Here is a 14,341-nt window from a genome sequence, read left to right on the forward strand (position 1 = left end):
TGTACAAGACTACTACACCTCATTTACATTCGTACTCATAAATCCTCATTTATTCTCTGCTTTTAATACCTTACAGTCATTCCAGAGGCTAAACATAAAAAGAGAAGAGGTGAAGAGAAAATTTTTTAATAAGTGCTAATTTGTTTTTCTGTTTTTTTTTCCAGGATATTGGTGTTTGCTGTATTCATTAGCAACAAACACCGCCTCTGAAGTATAGAACAATAAACAAAGCGCTTGACTGCGTGCGTCGTCTGTGCTTTATAATATTATTATTAGTATTTGTTGCATTAATCGTACAACGTGGTAGAACCACTGCCATATTTATATTTTTAAAAATATGTATTATAATAGGTTTTATTATTTATTTCACCAGTTTTTCTACTTTTGCTTTTTCAGAATATCTTATTTTAGATTGTTTTGTTTATGTCAGCTAAGTTGGAAGGAATCATTTTTTGTGTTTTTGTTTTTTTTTTTTTTTATTTATTGGGCACTCGGTCTGTTAATTTCTAAATACTTAGTTATAAAAATTGACAGTGATAGCTGTTGCAGAATTAATGCTATTTGTAAAATTATAATTTAAAACTTACTATTAACGTAATATTTATTCATTTTCATCTTATCGTAATAATATTATTATTCAGGCTTTCTGTATTAATTTGCGCAAATGATAAATTAACATAACCAGACCAAAATGAAATTTAACAGTATGTTTTTTTAAGTAATTGAATAAAGCAAAAATAAATTTAAGTAATTAATTTATTCGTGTAATTATACATGTATATAAAATAACCTAAATCATTAAAATAATAACATTGCATTTTAAAATTATGGATTAGAATAAAATGAACTTTAATCAAACAAAGAGCTTACTTAATCTTTTATAATATTTTTTGACGTCTTTTTTGTATTCATAAGCGATAATAATTGTATAGCAATGAAAATTAAAAAAGAAAAAATTCAATCTCTGAAATCAGGTACGTTTATTTTTCAAAACTTCATTACTGAAGCGATGGTTTAATTATAAACATATAAATAATTTTTTTAGAAAATTTATATTTAAATACTTTGGGTATGTTAACCCCTCATTTAAAAAAAAATCTTCTGCTACGATTAGTCTTTTTGATAGTAGATATTACATTAGTGTCTGTACATTACTTTTTTATTACAGTTTCTTTGTACTGGTGAAGTCTGTTCACAGCAAAGTTTGCCTGTTAAAAAAGGTGTTTGTTTCTTTATACATAAACGAAACATGTATGTTTGATAGAGTAAGTTGGAACTCCTCAGTATTTCATTTACAGAAATTCTGATCGGTAAGCATTATAAGAAAAATTAATTAATTTGATATTTTATTATAAAATATGTCTTAAGTAAAAAGCTGCAAATATATTTTATTGTAATATTTTTATGATTAATAAAGCATGCTAAGTACTTAGTCAGTCATGTTTAATGTCAGTCAGGTATCTGGTGTCGCTTTATTGTTAACAGAAAATAAAGGAAAATAAACTTTAAACAAAGATCAGATTATTTCTTATTAAATTATATGTTAAGTAGAAAAAATAAACCGATTGTACTTTTATTGAATTTTGGACTGTAAAATTGTGCACCAAGAAAATACAGTATAAAATACTGTTAAAAAGAGTACAAAAGTTTACAGGATTTAATTTATTTTATGGATATTTGTCAGTTGAAAGACTACTGTAGTCTTAATATAAGGTAAGGTTCAATCTCCTCACCTACAAAATCTTCGGTACCATCATCTTAAAATAAAGGAATTTAAAATCAGGTAATAGTCAACCAATCTGGTTGTGCTAGATCATTTAAGTTATAAATTCTGTGTTCAGTTTCCTATTTGAAGTGTTATTGCATACCTTTTTCTTTACTAGCTTATGACCGTTACAGTTGTTGCCACAAAAAGTTAAATACAGTGAAGTTCCTCCCTTAATCTAAACTATATAAAAAAATAAACTTAAAATATTGAAACATTTTGAATAAAAATAATTATTTTATTTTTTCTATGGTAAATTTAAGTGTTTTTCTTCCCAGGAATGGGAGGTCTTGCCAAACAATTTATGGTTTAGATATTTTCATATACTGCTTAATCCTGCGAAAGCCTCAGCTATTCTCAAATGCTTTTTTAGTTCTAGAAGAAAAACTATTTTTGTAATATAATTTCAGCCGACCAAACTAAATAATTAATGTCTTGCTTCTTCCTGGTTAAAAATAACATTATCATCCAAGGAATGCCAGGTCTCCTGCTAACCCTTCTTAATCCATGTGTTCATTCTTTGATATGAGTGCTGTTTTTTCCTTTGGTATCTCCTTTTGTGTTACCGTGATCGTTATAATAATAGTAATTTTGGGTGTAATAATTTCTCTGTTTTTATTTCTATCATAACAAAGATTTAATTACATGAGAGTATAGTTTTCATTATTTTACCGCACCATATTTAACTCTTTTTATAACTTTTGTGACATTTGGAAACCATTTTATTAAATGTAATGTTTGCTATCAGTAAACATTCTTCACATGCTCTGATTGCAGGATGTTATCTGTCAAATTTGGTATAGAAGAACAATCTCATTATATGAGATGCATTTTGTTACCTTTTCCAGGACCCATTTGTTAATTATTATGTTGTTGTTTTTGGCCTAAAAATAACAAATAACAAGTTCTAATTAAAATTAATATATGAGTCATACAGTTTCTAAACTGGCCATCTCCAATTTCAGAAATTTTTCAGGAAATATAAAAAAAACAAGTCTTAAGTAATTATTTCAATTTTTTGGCATTATGTCAAATATTTTCTTTCTCTTTTACTGTATTGAAAATATCATTACTTGAAATTTTCGTATAAAGGTTGTACAACCAAGATTATTCTGGAGGTGGCTGGTTTTGGAATAACACTTTATCAAAACACACAAATTTATTGCAGTTCATATTAAAACTAGTCAATAGTAAATGATTTTGTATGTAAAATTAATGTAAATTTTTTTAATAATAATTTTTTTGTATTGATAGATTTTATAATTTAAATTAATTACTTTCTGTTCAATACAAAAAAAAAACCTGTCGCTGAAATACTTAGCGACAAAAGAAACTTAAAAATGAAAAATCTTATATAAAAAATACACAATAACATTTCAAAATACTATAAAAATTTATTCTTAATATTATTTTTAAATGTTAAATTGAGTAGAAAAAACTTTCATCAATATTTCCACAATGTTCATGAAAGGTTTCAGGAATATTATTGGTATCACTATCTCTGTCACTAAAGCATTTTTGTAAAAAGTGTCTCAGTTTGTTGCCATCCTAATAAGCTTATAAGTTTATCAACATCATTCAATTTTAGGTTATTGATATTAACATTTCTTTCTGGAATAGAATTTGGGTTTATTCATGCAGGCCTCTTTTTCTGAAAGCAAAATGATAATATTAATAGAAGTAAGAAAATGTGAGGTTTGATAAAAGAAAAATCCCCATTGAAACTGAAATTAACTCACTTTTTTTTAACAACTGATCATGACATTTTTGACAATGAGTTGTTTCTGTATTGTATTTTGCCTTGATTTGTGGAATCCCATTACTTTTCCTCGTAGAAAAGAATCCTTTTGAAGGATTGAATAGAAAATACTACTGTCCTATAGGTTTCAAAACTGCTACTGCAGCTGATTTCCAGTCAAATACAGTCAACCGCAGGTATCACAGTTACAAATTCTGAAAACACTTTAAAATAGTCAGCTGAATTAACAATAACTTCTTTTTCTTAATACATTTTTTAGTTCTTGCAAATACTCAGGCGGGTGGCAAAAATGAATGTCCAACTGTTGGAAAAAGCAGTTCAACTATTTTAATGTATCCTTGAGCACTTTTTTACTGCCGATAAAAGAGCATAGCAACCATAATACTGTTTTTATTCTAGCCTCCACAACCATCAGATTCTAACTTAACAGTTGTGATGGTTTCTGAAAAATTTTGTTTGCAAAGACAATCGTACACAGCTGATGCTACTTCATTTGATCCTTTTGAAGTCGGTCTCCTTGTATTGATAATGAAACAGATTTTCATTTGTTTTTTGGCTTGTGAGTTCCCAGCAACTAATGGTTCAACTTCCACCCTAGTAATACTAATACTACTAATAAAATTCCACTCTGGTCTGGTATTTTTGGTAATAACTGATTCTTTTGACAGTCAAAATATAAAATAACTATCTGTTAATCTCTTAAAAGTTCGTAAAAAGCCTTTTCTTTAAGTTTCAGTTCCTTTTTCTGCTATCAAATTATTTTTTATTTCTTTGCTTACCTTAGTTTTAATTTTTTCATCTAAGATATACACGCATCTGTTTTAGGCAAACCAAACCCAATATTAAAATGACAATCAAATTCTTTTCTAAAATAACTGTATTTAACAAATAAGCTCTCATCAGTTACTTGAGACTGGTAAAACCTTCATAATTTTTTAATGTTTAGTTCCGAATCTAAATAAATCCTTTCAGAAGTTTTACTTCAACAGTAGCGATTTAAGTTAATATACAAAAAAAACGCTTACCAGCAATTGAATTCAAAGCTTTCAAGTGCTTTCAGAATTAAATTCCATCTTCAGGAACTCTCATATTCGTCCTATTTGTAATAGTAATTAAAACTTCACATGTAAATTATAAAAAATCATGATATTTGCTTAAAACATAACAGTTGGTTATCGTATGTTATAAAATTATATCAACATAAATGTCCTGTAAATTTGGTGGTCTCAACTGTTGTCTAGTGATTAGATAGGTAGTAGTGATTTTCTTCTGCTAGGAAACTAGAAATAAATTTTTTATCTGTAACTAATTTGGGTTTAAAGTGTTTTGATCTTTTATCACCTTTACAATTTTCTTTAAGCATACAACCAGTAGCATTAAACCTCTGAATTATACCTTGAACTCTGTGTTGTTATTTTAAGTAAAGTTAAGAAAGCAGTTCTACAAACTGGAACTTTTTCTTTGGAATCAATTGCGGCTGAACAGTGGTGATTCATACGTATATATGTGTATCCACTATGCTGTTTTTTTTGTCTGTATCTTGTAATGTATTTTTATTCATTTTGTAAAAATTAATAAAAAGTTATGAGTTATGACCAAGAAAATAAACGCTTTCACACAGGCGCAGTTTATGGATGGTGCATAAAATTAAGCTTACTCCATGGCCTTGTAAAGCCAGATATTTTTACATGGATTTGAATACTAGATCGTGGATACCGGTGTTCTTTGGTGGTTGGGTTTCAATTAACCACACATCTCAGGAATGGTCGAACTGAGAATGTACAAGACTACACTCATACATATCATCCTCATTCATCCTCTGAAGAATTATCTAAATGGTAGTTACCGGAGGCTAAACAGGAAAAAGAAAAGAAAAGATGTATTATCACAAATTTTTTGTGATAAAATTCATAAAGTTTGTTTCAGGGTTTCCTAAAAGGTTCTGAATTTGTAATTTTTTATGCTTATACAGTTTATTTGTGATGTTATACATTTCATATTTGTTCATTTACTTCCCTTACAGACTTGTTATTTTCACTCCATTTATAAGAAATCAGTTCTTTTCAGTACTACCTCACCAAAATAAGGTCTTAAATTTTTTTTAGTCCAGGTGCGTCTTTTCAGAACTTCTTTATTTATACTTTGATCATTTTTATTTTCCATTTCTTTAAACTCTTTTTCTTTAACTGAATTTTCTAAAGATGGGTAACAGTTCAAATTGTTCATGGGCCACAGCAAGGCAAATTTCCCTGATTATGACAAAAAATCATTTTATATAAAAAAATTGTTCAGTGTATATGTCAAAAAATTTATATGATATTAATAGTATGTGCTAAAAATCGTTAAAAATTAAATAAAAAAACTTCCAAACGCATAATTATTAAAGATTATGTTATGCATGAAAGGATATTCCACACCTCTTTACCTGGGTAGATTATGTGCTGAAAATGTTTCCATATTTTACACTTTATTGAAAGAAAGAGCTAACAAAAATTTTCTATAGCTGTTTTTTTTAATGAGCTTTATTGCTAATATGTATAGATATTTGAAAATTATGTTATTTTTTCTCATAGATTATGTTTTGTAAGTTATTGCTTGTTTTTAATTAATGCAAATTATTTAACAGAAAAAAATACATGTTGTATTGATTCAAAAGACTGGGTGCCAAGAAAAGTAAATACTATGCTTTTTTACCAAAGTTGTTAAATGCTGTATTTATATTTAATTCAGATTATCTATATGATTAACTTTTAATATAATCGGATATTGTTTGTTATGCTCTCTAATATGTTAGTTATTTGTACTTGCTCTCTGTTTTATTCATTACTTTTGGAGTTCAAGTAATTTAAAATTTACTATTCAGATTTTGTTTAATAAGTTATCTTTTGATGATTTTTAACATTCTAATCATGTCCCTGAAATCTTCTTTTTTTTCATTTGAAAGAACTTCAAAGAGGACACAAGTACTCGCACAGAATCATAATCTTTGAATGGATGACTTTAGTATAGAATAGTTCTTACCCAGAACTAGCTTATGTAAGAAGTTTTTTTGTATAAATATCTGGTACATCATCATGTAAGGTTAGGTTGAGAATATGTGAAAAGGTGCAAGCAATATTGTTAGGTGGTAATATCAAATAAAAATATCATTTATTCTTCCTCTAATTATTTTATACAGTTAATAATTTCTCTAATAGATGAAGATAAAGTTATAATTCATCAGAATTATAAATTTATCTATCTTAAGATTAATTTTCACACATGCTGGTTTTTGTTAGATCTAAATCCATATCATGTTCTTTTAACAAATAGCTGTAAATTGGTTCAGCCTCTTACATACAAAATTACAATTTGAGCTGAATTTTTAAAATAAAAACAATTTTAGATCGTGCTTCATGGCATCAGTTTCAGATTTTTCTTACATGTATTTTTCACAAACTTAAATGACAGACCATTCTGACCCTCAGAGGGAAAGACACCATTTTGTGACGATGCCACTCACCACACCACCCCTCCATTCCTAGTCCTGATGGGCATTACCAGAGCTTGTCTTTTAGAAACTCTAAGCTTCATAACACGTCACAATCATCAATGTTGCTCTTGTAAGGATGCTATCGATGCAAATGTCTTGACATTTTCATCAGTGTATTTATACAACTTACTATCGTCTTTGTATGGCTTCCTCCAACCATGACCACCTGTCATTCATATATATTCATTTATCTATAGTTTAATGAAATTTAACAAGTTTTTCTTTTTTCTCTAGTTAGAATGACTAGTATTAGACCAAAATTTAGTTGAATTTTGAAACAATCCTTATCTGAGAAATAGAAGATTTTCTTTTTAAGAATTCTAATTACATTGTGTAAGTATTTATGTTTCTTTTTGCAATTTTATATAAAATAGAAAGAATTTGGAATAGTTCTTTGAAGAAAAATTTCTAAACTTAGCCATTAAAGAACTTAGAGAACCAAAGGTAGAACTCAAGTCTTTCACACATATTATTCTTTAAACTAAAATATAAAAGTTTTATAAATGTGAACTGACTATAAACAGGAATGTTAATATCCAGTTTGTAACAAAACACTAACAAGCCGCTACTAGATGTGAGGTTATGCAAATTTCTGCATTGAAAAATTAGTGCCAAAAACCTGCGTAAGAAAGTTGTATGAGTTTAAGGCAAATATTGATAATGTTCTCATTTAAGTTTGTTCAATGTCATTAGATCATACCATCAAGGTGGGAAAGTAATCAATCATATTGAAAGAAGTAATTAAAAACTGTTGTAACTGTAGTTGCATCATTCATTCAAGCGACTTTAATTAAAAATTTGACCAAGTTATGCATTTTCTGTAATGATTAGTTGATTTTTTATTGCTTTACTCCATTTAATCATTTTTATGTAATTAAGTATTCACCAAATTTTAGTTGTTTAATTATAATGTGCCACTCAGGATAAAAATAAATCATTATTATAGTATCATTCTCCTTAAAGATTTAGACCTGTAACTTTATTCTTAAGTAAATCACATAGAGTAAATAATATATATATATAAATTGTAACAGTAATTTCAGTCATATATTTTTAATAAGATTCTTGAAAATCTGTTTTTGTTATGTTTTTTCTGGAGAAAAGAAGTTGCAATTATTTATGTTTAAAATTGAGTTATATATTATGAGTTTATTAATGAGTATATATTCTCATTGATTAAATTCGGTGTGTATGTGTATGTGTATATATATATGTATGTATATATATATATATACATATATATATATGTATATATATATATATATTGTTTGATAAATTCAATTAGTATGCATGTTTTTAAATATTAAATTAATCCTTTTTTTTTATAATTTTAAGCATTAAAAAAAATAATTTTTTGGAGTTATTATTTTTTTTATATATAAAGGTGAATCGTTTAAAATATTGTATCTGCTCGGTCCCTGAATCTAACTTTTATTATAGTGTTTCTACCATCCGCATTAAATACCTAAATGTTCATTCACCATGCATATATTGGATTGAACCTTCTGAAGAAACTATCAGTATTTATGCTCAGTTGTTTAGTATGATATTGTATTTGAGATTAGTCTTAACATGGATGTATATATTATATTTAATAATAATTAAATATATTTAAGTTACTGTTAATATTTACTGTGTAGTAGAATTTTTTTATTTTGAAATTTATAAAGGTTAAATAATGGTTATCTTTCTGACTGTTTTACAAATATATTTTTTTAAATTATTGTAAATTAATTTAGATTACATATTGTTACATATATATTCTAATACTTTAAAAGTTTGTTAATAGTTTATAATCTTTATTTCTCTGATATAATTATTTTATATCATTTGTTAACGTAAGTTTTTTACCTTTAAATTGTTATTAACTTCCATAATTTCTGTACTAGTCTTGTTTTTTGTAATATGTTAATAGTCTGTCAATTATTAACAAAATTCATAATATGATTAATTTAATTCGGTAAATTATAAACTAGAAACAGATTTATATGTTTTTGGGATTATTATATTCTTTTAATGACGTGTATATCAACATAATTATAGTGATTCTCTGCTTAATGTGATTGATTCCATTAAGCTGGCATTTTTTTCTTGCCGTGAAAAGTATTATTAAATTAATAGTTTATAACATGAGAAGCTTGATCAGCCATTACGAACAGTAAATTACTATTTGCAGTAAAACAATATTTTTATCTCAGTTTAAAATTAACGTTTTCATCTTCTGATTCGTGCTTTGATTAATATTGCATTGTGGTTTGTGGTACCAGATGACTGGCTGATAACAGATCTGGCTGGCTACTTTTAATTCTTCAGACTACTTATTGTGCAATATAATAGTTTTTTCTGTGTAATGCTTAAATATTTTTAAGCAATAGCATTGTACTTTCTTTGTAGCTATTTTAGTAAGATATTGCTATTTGTCATTTTACCATATATATTTTTATACCATTCTGTTTAACATAATGCTGGTTAAATCCAGGACATTTACTGCAGAAATGGGTTTGGTGAGTCTTTTATTTGAAGAAAAATAAACTTATCCTGCTCTGTTTTGTGTAATATATGGTTAGGTGAGTAATTCTTTCTAAAATTATGTACAATAATTTACATGAATATTTATTTTAATTCTCTTGTTAATTATGAATTTTAATAAATGCAAATCATTTTATAATGATAGACCATTAACCCTTAAATTTTTCTGCCGTGCTCAGTTTTGTTTACAAATTTAAATTTCATATACATCCAATGTCATATTTACAACTTTATTATGTTTATTTTGTTACATGGTCTATTGTATTAACTAATAATTTTTTAATTTACATTGTGAAATGTTTGCAATGTATGAATGAAATGTCTTCTTACCTTATTTAAATTTAAGATACAGTATGTTTCTTAACTTCTCCGATTTTTATAATTCATATTCTACTGCAGGTATTTTACAATATGTGGGTACATTGTTCATATAATTCCAAGCAATTGAAAAAATATCTTGAAATTTCATTTAATTTATATATTGATTTTTACAAAATATTTTTCTATTTATGATGTTTTGACTACTAGTATACTTCCAAAAGACTCTAGCAACACTGATCAGTCATATACTACTGTATTCAAACAATAAAAATTTAATTTTGATTGACAACTAATCCCCAACATTGGAATGCAAGAAATAACAGTTTTTGCAGGGTGAATTTCCAACCCCACCAGGTTTGGTTTGTCTAGTGGTGAACTCGTCATCGCAAATCAGTTAATTTTGAAGTCAAGAGTTCTAAGGCTCAAATCTTAGTAAATGTAGTTACTTTTTTACAAATTTAAGTACCAGATCATGGATACCGGTGTTCTTTGGAGGTTGGGTTTTAATTAACCACACATCTCAGGAACAGTCGACCTGAGACTGTACAAGACTACACTTCATTCACATTCATACATATCATCCTCATTCATCTAGTGAATTTCTAGTGGTGAACTGCTAAGGGTTAAATTAATTATAATATTAATTCTTACTTATCTGATCCTGTGCTGCTGAGCTGTAATGTAATTCTCCATATCAGAATAATGGTGATTGGTGATGATGTAATAACTTCAAATATGATGTAAAAAAAAAATTGTAATTGTGAAAATGTTTACTGAAAAACAAATTATGAATAACAGAATTTGTAGGATTTTTTTTTACAAAAACTTAGTGATTGATGTTAGTAATTAAAAAATAGCTGTTTGCTACATTTTTTTTTTTCAGTTTAATCTGAAAAACTTGCAACTGTTCCTGAAGATTCTCTACTGTTTATATGAGATAGTAATGGAAATGTTAGTTTATAAAGGGTACAAAAGTTAATCCTAATAAACTAAAAATTATGTACCTTCCTTTATTAACATGTAACATGGGTTTTTTAATCTAATACTTATATTATTAGGAATATGTATTTCTTTTTTAGATTACAAGAGTACTTATATTTTGCTAGTTTTGCACAGCTATTATAACTTTTTTTTAAATTCATGATTTGCATTAACTTAGTAGAACTAATTTAACTGTTTAGTAGTTTATGGAATAATATTAAATAAGAGATTGTGTGAAGTTTGATTTAATTACTGTATTATTAACTCTATGTTTTATATTTTTTTTACATTAGAGAGAGTTTTATTGTGCTCTTAATAAGCTTTATATTCATTTTTAATTTATTTTGCAATATAATTATTATTTCTAAAAGACACAAAGTCCCTTATTAAATAATTTATTCACTCTAGTCTTCCAATCCCCTGCCAAAAAAAAAAATACATAAATAAAGTATATTTATAAAACAGTCTGTTTTGTCAGTGTTGTTGATTATATCTGTTATTTATTGCTTTGTTAAATGATTATATTACTGGTATTTAATATTTATTAGTTATTAGTAATTTATTGAAATATTATTAATTAATAAACATCACAGTTTTTTTATTTTTCTAAGTATTTATTATATTATTATTTATTTTTACAATACGAGCTTAAACAAGTATATTTTCTTTATCATCCAATCTAGTCATGTAATTGATCTGAATATTTTTTTTATTTTTACAACATTGATGAAATGACAGTTTAGTTTTGATAAAAAAATAATAAAAACTTTTTTTAACTTTTCCAGCTACCAAAGAAGATAATTGTCGATTTATTTTAGATTTTATAATTTATTTTAAATAGGAAATTAGTTATATAGACTATTTAATGGTGTAAATCTGTATATAGAGCTTTCTCATAGATTGCTGTATTCCCTAAGAATTATATGTATATAAGTCTGTGCCTTTAAATTAATTATTGATATGTACACATTACTTGAAGAAATAAATGTTGAATTACACTTTCAGTTAATTAGTTGTTTTTGTTATTTTTTATAACCAATTTATTATTATATTATAATAATTGTTATTATTACTTTACTACAAGCTCTTGAGTTCATTTTTTCCTTTTCTTGAATCGGCATTAAAAACTCGCCAAGAGTGAACTGTTACTTTACATCCTATAGAAATATCAGTTTAAAGCTATATGCATGATTTATTTTCTTGAACTGTTAATGTGTAAAATGGTAATGAATTCTGTATATTTTTTTTCTTTTATTTTGCACACCATATCAGATCTCATTAAGAAATATTGCATTTGAAATGTACCAGAATATGATCATTCTCTGTGTACTGATGTCATTGATAAAAAAAGTATTCAAAATTAACAAAGAAACTGGCTTTCAAGAAAATAATATATTCACAAGTATAGAATAAAATATAAACTGACAAAAAACAGGATCTTGAAATAATGATTTATTTATAAGGAAAGTTTTTTAACTAAGTCATTCAGTTATGAATCCTCATACCACAGCTATTTTAGTTTCTGAATAGCAGTACAAGCTGCTTGAATGTAATTACTCATTACATTTTTAAATGTAAGTACATGTTATGAATTCTCATACTACAGCTATTTGATTTTCTGAATTGCAGTACAAGCTGTTTACCCACCGGGTTGGTCTAGTGGTGAACGCGTCTTCCCAAATCAGCTGATTTGGAAGTCGAGAGTTCCAGCGTTTTTACACAGACTTGAATACTAGATCTTGGATACCGGTGTTCTTTGGTGGTTGGGTTTCAATTAACCACACATCTCAGGTATGGTCGAACTGAGAATGTACAAGACTGCACTTCATTTACACTCATACATATCATCCTCATTCATCCTCTGAAGTATTATCTAAACGGTAGTTACCGACTACTAAACAGGAAAAAGAGAGAGTGAGAGAGTACAAGCTGTTTGGATGTAAGTACTCAATGCATAAGTAATAATTTGAAGAAGTGATGGTGATTAAATTACCAAAAATATACTTACTTACTACTAACAAATTGATTTTTTTATTTAGTTTCCATTTTTCTACTATAAATTTTCAATTGAATCAAAATATTTAGCATTCAGTTTGACTACAAAGAGTTGTAATAAGCACCAGTTTTAATCCAAAACTGCTTTTATCTTATTAAACATTTCACTTTTACACTTTCAAAGCTAAACTCCCTCATTGTAATATCCAATAGCATTGATACCAACAGAACCTGTTGTATAAAGATTAGGAAACCCCAAAGTATTTAATGAATATTTTTTTATAAACTGGTAAATAAGAATACACTCAAAATAAAGTTTAAAGAAATTTATTTAAAATGTAATCTTTTTTTATAACCTTAGACCGTAACGTTTTTTTTTCCAGTTTTATTTCAATATCTGTTGTAACATAGCTCTTTGCTGGTGTTTGATTTTTTGTTTATATAAAAAGTATTTTAAATAAAATATGAATGCGGTATGTATTTTGCAATGCTTTTATATATATTTTCTGTTTCTATGAGGTGATTGGGAAAATGTTATCGTCTTTGTTCTTTGTATCTCTGGGTAAATGTGCATCTAGTTTTTCTGATATATATTTATTCTATTTAATGCAATAAGTAATGTTTAATTAATGTTTTGTTAGCTTTCTCCAGCATTTTGTGCATTGTTTTGATAACAAGAACGGTAATCTTAATTTCAGAAAGTCTTTTATCTGTTGTTCGCAAATTTGATTATACCACTCTTGATTGCTGGCTGATTCATTTATTTTCTTTCACTACGCTTATTGCACACCTTGTTAGTAAAAGAATAGGATAGCCATTAAAATTTGCCAAATATTTTATTATTAGTTTTCAGCATACTTATGGGAGAGATAAATGTGTATGCATTACATGATGTAAGATGTATAAGAATGCTCCATGTTTGCCCTGAACAGGGTAGATGAGTTATGGATAATTAGTTTGTCACTTTGTAAATGGTTTTTTATATACTCGTATTTTAAAGATCTGTTTGTTGTCTACAGTAGCCACCATGCAATGGCGAGCTTGGATGATTAAGTCTGCCCACTGCAATTGTCGCCACTCCAAGCTCAGCATTCCTTGGCGGCTGTACTTCGTATGTTTTTCTCTTTTCAATTTTGGTAGTAGAATACCGTAAATTATGGATGACAGATATATTTTCATGCAACAACTAGACTGAAGAACCCATTATAGTAATAGATACAGGTTAAGCCTATCCACCCAGAGTTATAGATAAAATACTATTTAAATATTAAAAAAATTAAACACCTGTTAGTAGAAAGTCAAACAACAAATAGCAGAATCTTATAAACAGAATTCAAACCCATTCAGGAAAGGTTTCAAAATCATACAGCAACGTAATTAGCTCAGCAACCCATGATTAGAGTTTGATAAGTACTATGTGACAAATGGAATGACATTCACATACAGATATATAACACAG

The 14,341-nt window shown here is 27.0% G+C and overlaps 1 protein-coding gene across 3 annotated transcripts in view; it reads left to right on the plus strand.

Moving 5' to 3' along the window:
- The window catches only part of metro (membrane palmitoylated protein 7-like protein metro), a 64,735-nt gene extending 51,545 nt beyond the window's left edge, over nt 1–13,190 (plus strand). Inside the window, exon 12 of one of the 3 annotated variants that reach the window (XM_075372341.1) lies at nt 12,517–13,190. The gene's annotated coding sequence lies outside the window, so the exon portion shown is untranslated. Of the gene's footprint in view, nt 1–164; nt 832–12,516 lie in introns of those variants that run through there. The other 2 variants (XM_075372342.1, XM_075372340.1) reach the window with 2 other exon arrangements.
- The last annotated feature ends 1,151 nt before the right edge of the window (nt 13,191–14,341 follow it).

This window comes from Lycorma delicatula, chromosome 8 (assembly GCF_047948215.1).
Source record: "Lycorma delicatula isolate Av1 chromosome 8, ASM4794821v1, whole genome shotgun sequence".
Taxonomy (NCBI): domain Eukaryota; kingdom Metazoa; phylum Arthropoda; class Insecta; order Hemiptera; family Fulgoridae; genus Lycorma; species Lycorma delicatula.